Genomic DNA, 6,000 nt, shown 5'->3' with positions numbered 1-6,000 from the left:
GCTTTAATTCGAACCAGCGACTTTTGGGATAGTTAGTCCAGTATATTCGGATATAAGTCGGCTCTTTTACGACAATTTGTTATGTGATTTGAAATACAGAGTATCAAAAAAGTGTCCGTGCAGCCCTCTCCTTTGAAGCTGCATATTGGCCCTATTTAATAGTTTCTTTACAAATTTCATGTCCCGCCCGTGTGGATCAATCGGACCGCGCACTGGACTCACAATCGGCGGGCGCTCTAAAATTCTTTGTGTAAATATGGGTATTCGGCGCCGTCGCTCCGTGCCATACTTTCATACACTTAGGAGCCCAGGGCGGCGAAGTCCTTGTAGATAAAAAGGAAGACACTAGTGGTTGGTACTAGCAATGGTGGCCAACAGCTATAAAGTCAACTGAGCAATTCTCTGAGTTTTCGGTCATTCGATTTTTTTTGTATTTTTTAATCCGGCTGAAACTTTTTTGGTGCCTTCGGTATGCCCAAAGAAGCCAATTTGCATCATTAGTTTGTCCATATACTTTTCCATACAAATTTGGCAGCTGTCCATACAAAAATGATATGTGAAAATTCAAAAATCTGTATCTTTTGAAGGAATTTTTTGATCGAGTTGGTGTCTTCGACAAAGTTGTAGGTATGGATATGGACTACACTGAAAAAAAATGATACACGGTAAAAAAAATTTTGGTGATTTTTTATTTAACTTTTTGTCACTAAAACTTGATTTGCAAAAAAACACTATTTTTAATTTTTTTTATTTTTTGATATGTTTTAGAGGACATAAAATGCCAACTTTTCAGAAATTTCCAGAATGGGCAAAAAATCTTTGACCGAGTTATGATTTTTTGAATCAATACTGATTTTTTCAAAAAATCGAAATATCGGTCGCAAAAATTTTTCAACTTCATTTTTCAATGTAAAATCGAATTGGCAATCAAAAAGTACTTTAGTGAATTTTTGATAAAGTGCACCGTTTTAAAGTTATAGCCATTTTTAGGTAACTTTTTTGAAAATAGTCGCAGTTTTTAATTTTTTAAAATTAGTGCCCATGTTTGCCCACCTTTGAAAAAAATATTTTTGAAAAGCTGAGAAAATTCTCTATATTTTGCTTTATTGAACTTTGTTGATGCGACCCATAGTTGCTGAGATATTGCTATGCAAAGGCTAAAAAACAGGAAAATTGATGTTTTCTAAGTCTCACCCAAACAACCCACCATTTTCTAATGTCGATATCTCAGCAACTATAGGTCTGATTTACAATGTTAAAACATGAAACATTCGTGAAATTTTCCGATCTTTTCGGAAAAAATATTTTCAAAAATTTAAAATCAAGACTAACATTTTAAACGGGCCAAACATTCAATATTACGCCCATTTGAATTGTTAGTCTTGATTTTAAATTTTTGAAAATATTTTTTTCGAAAAGATCGGAAAATTTCACGAATGTTTCATGTTTTAACATTGTAAATCGGACCTATAATTGCTGAGATATCGACATTAGAAAATGTTGGGTTGTTTGGGTGAGACTTAGAAAACATCAATTTTCCTGTTTTTTAGCCTTTGCATAGCAATATCTCAGCAACTATGGGTCGCATCAACAAAGTTCAATAAAGCAAAATATAGAGAATTTTCTCAGCTTTTCAAAAATATTTTTTTCAAAGGTGGGCAAACATGGGCACTAATTTTAAAAAATGAAAAACTGCGACTATTTTCAAAAAAGTTACCTAAAAATGGCTATAACTTGAAAACGGTGCACTTTATCAAAATTTCACTAAAGTACTTTTTGATTGCAAATTCGATTTTACATCGAAAAATGCAGTTGAAAAAATGTTGCGACCGATATTTCGATTTTTTGAAAAAATCAGTATTGATTCAAAAAATCATAACTCGGTCAAAGATTTTTTGCCCATTCTGGAAATTTCTGAAAATTTGGCATTTTATGTCCTCTAAAACATATCAAAAAATAAAAAAAATTAAAAATAGTGTTTTTTTGCAAATCAAGTTTTAGTGACAAAAAGTTAAATAAAAAATCACCAAAATTTTTTTAACGTGTAGCATTTTTGTTCAGTGTAGTCCATATCCATACCTACAACTTTGCCGAAGACACCAACTCGATCAAAAAATTCCTTCAAAAGATACATAGTTTTGAATTTTCACATATCATTTTTGTATGAACAGCTGCCAAATTTGTATGGAAAATTATATGGACAAACTAATGATGCAAAATGGCTTCTTTGGGCATACCGAAGGCACCAAAAAAGTTTCAGCCGGATTAAAAAATACAAAAATTAAAATTAAAGAAAAAAGACCGATTCCGTAGAGAACTGCTCAACTTCGTTTTTTTTACAAATTTCATGGCATGGTACAGTATGTATTTCACCAAAAACAACTTATTGCTTTAAAGATTTCCAAAACGATCTTTAAAAATCCCCTTCCCAAATATTTGAACCCTAGCATTGTTGTTAAATTAGAGGCATTTAAACGTAAATCGTACATATCAATTTATCAAAAAGACGAAGTTCAAAGTTGTGACCATTTGATGCAAATCTACACTCAAAGTTAAAATCACTCTTTGTACTAAAACAGATATAAAAATATTTAAAAAAAAAACTGATTTTCAGAATAAACCCAAATTATCTAAATACGCTAAACTTTAAAAAAATATTTATGATTGTTTCCAGATTATTGTAACTATTTTTTTTCAAAAATTGTATTTAAAAACGTTACTTAATCCACCTTAAGGTGGTTGGTGCCTTCCTCACATAAAAGTTGTATTTTAGGTTTTATTTACAAATTATTTAAGAGTTTTTTTTTGAATAGGCCAAATACTATCAAAAACAAACATTAACTAAACAAGATAAATGCCAATTAACATTCCAACGCCCAAGGCTTCAAAAAAGTTGGAACGGTAACTTCAACTCAATGGTTCTCGGGCATAACTCAACCAATCAAGATGATTCTTCTTTCCAGTGATTTGTTAGGATGTCTAGATGATTCTAGAGCTTTGCAGAACTTAATTTGATAAAATCTGTATATTTTGTGATCAAAAACAATATTTTTTGCGTGTTAAAATCGCCAAAAATTCCGCGGAGGCAGTCGTTTTTAAAAAAGGTGGAACGATATTTTCGGTCGCAGAAATTACAGATTTGTTCAAATCAAGTTCTGCAAAATTTTAGGATCATCTAGACATTCTTACAAATCACTGGAAACAAGAATTGTCCCGATTGGTTGAGTAATGCCCGAGAACCAGCGAGTTGAAGTTACCGTTCCACCTTTTTTGGGAGGGTTGGGCGTCCGCGTAAGTTGGGCATGCGTTGGGCGTTCCAGTGTTAAAAAACTAAAAAAAGGAAACAAGAAAAACATAAAACAAGTGAAGTAATGTTTTTCGTAGAACAAAAGTTGCTCAAAATAACCTTTTTCAAAAAAATTGCAGTAGAGGGTTAAGGGGATTGACTTTCAGGTGAATGGTCTATTGTGGTATATTGGTCAAGAATGAGGTAATAATACAGTATACTGTATACGGGACCATCCACAAATCCACAAACCACGTTGACACTTTAGGAGGGGTTGGCGATTGCCCACGCTCCATACAAAAAAGATTTTATTTGTATGGAAATTGTCTACGATAGGGGTGGGGGGTTTGTGGATGGTCCCTACAGTATACAGTACCTTATAAGAATGAAACGAATCATTTACTTCCTGATTCCTTACATTTGTCCCGCAATTTCTAAATGAAAAAAGTTTTTCAAACAATAAATCAAACACTACTTTTTACGAACAGAAGTAATTGATAAGGAATACTCATATTTCCCTAAAATATGTCGAAACTTGGCATTAATGCCAATCGTTTGAAAACTAGAAATACAGGATTAGGGTTAAATAAAACTGAAATGTTATAGCATTATGGATTTCAATTTGTTTTTGGAATATTTTCCAACAGGTAAGGTTTTACTCAACATTATTATTTTTAAAACATGTACTGGGGTAGGCCACACAAAGTCCATGCACTATTTTGGAAAAAAAGTTTTTTCAATAGTGATTAGAAAAATAGTTACGTTAAAAATTCTTAGTTTAAATTCCGGGGTGACTTTGATAGTCAGAGTTTTTCTTGTTAAAATCATATTTAGGATGTTTAAACTTTATTTGTACGTTGAATGTACCATTACTGAAGTTGCTGATATTGTTTTTAAGAAAAAAAATCAATGTTTATATTTAGTTAACAAAGTTTATAAGCTTTTTAACAAAATAAATATAAATTTTAGGTAAAATTGTTAAAAAGTCGGAATTTTTCCTGAAATTTGCAAAAACTAGTTTTGTTTATAAAATTATCGATTTATATTGCATTTTATACTGAATTCGAAGCACTAATCGCAAGTTTTCCCATTTTACATGAAATTTGTTCAACTGAAATTGCCTATAAATTTGAAGTTTTTTTTTAAATTGTGTTTCAAACACACATATTTTTTATTATTTACAAACTTATTTTACCTTCTCCTAGTGGAAAATTGTCCAAAAAATCCGAAAATGCATTCCGTTTTCCGATTCAATATCATGTTCATTGAGAAAATCATGACACTTTGAGAAGTTTAAAATAATGAGTTTCATCACCATTTTCTTAACTTTAGTTTACTAACTTTTTAAACTTTTCAAAATTTCATGAAAAGTTCTTTTTGAGGTTCTTTGAACACTTTTCTACCACGGTCAGAATGATTCTAAACAATTCTGTACGTATTTTAATTGTATTCTTCATTTTGCGGAAAAATCACAAACCTATCAAAGTCACCCCGGCTATCAAAGTCACCCCGTTTTACGGTACAAAAAAAACCCCGTTGCTCTTTTGTTGGGAGGTAATTCTTGTCGAAAGCGCTTCACCACATCACGCATTTTTATGCAGTTAACAGCTTGTGCAACTTTGTTCAACCTTTACTTCAAATTTAACTGCATTAACACACAAACACGAACACGTTCTTTGAGCTGAAACAAACGGAAATGCATTCAACGTGCCCATGCAGTTTTAATGAGTTTAACACACTCCAAAAATAAGTAATCGTTTAAATTCATTTATTATAATCGTTCATATTAAAACTAATCGTTCTAGAAAACATTAAATATTAAATACAATTATTCTCAATAAAACCGTATAATCGTGGTCCTGCCCTTAAACACCAAAATCGTCTCTTGTAACAATCATGGATTGTTACAAGTCGCGATTTTTGGAAATCGCTCTCCGCTCGCGATTCAAGATTCGTTGCGGTCCCAAATAAACAAACCCCTTGACGACGCGAATCGGGTGAGATCCACCCAGTGGATGATTGTGAACGATCGCTTTGGTGTGAGTTCCTTCTTGGTTACACAGCGGGACTAGCAACGCGTTGTTTTTGTTGAGAGCAGTGGCGCTTACTGTGTGTGTATATCTTCACTCATTGATCGCGCGAAACGATTTTTTAGCGACCCTGCTCCCTCGTCTTTTGGTGGAGCCGTTCTCAGGACTCTGGTAGAGTAGACGACGGTGGCTTTGACCTGCCTCTGCCTGATATAACAGCAATTCCCCACAAAAACAGCATGATTCGAAAAAAAAGTTATCCGATCGGGCTCAAAATTTTTCTGGGGGATCCTTGGCCGAAATAATTAGACCCGTATTTTTTTGTTTGGCCATTAGGGTGACCTACGCCGTGTTAGGGTGGTCCGAAAAATGGCAATTTTCGTCGATTTTCGCAAAAACCACTTTTTTCAAAAAATCATATCTCCGCGCCATTTCATCCGATTTTAGCTGTCCTACACGCAAAAGAAAGGTGATTAGTTTGGCTATTTGGGAAAAATAGTAAGAAGTTTCGAAAATCTAGCTTAACATTTGAAAAGGTCATATGAAAACTTAAAATGCTGTTTTGAAGGTCTCGGGACCAAAGAGCCTATGTCTGAAAATATTTTTATCGGATTCCTCGGAAAATTTCACATAACATATCAAAAAATGGTGAAGTTATGTTTTCGATACTCTGAGATACGATTT

This window comes from Culex pipiens, chromosome 2 (assembly GCF_016801865.2).
Source record: "Culex pipiens pallens isolate TS chromosome 2, TS_CPP_V2, whole genome shotgun sequence".
In the NCBI taxonomy this organism is placed as follows: Eukaryota; Metazoa; Arthropoda; class Insecta; order Diptera; family Culicidae; genus Culex; species Culex pipiens.
The sequence above is the reverse complement of the archived record's forward strand: the minus strand, read 5'-3'. Positions refer to the sequence as shown.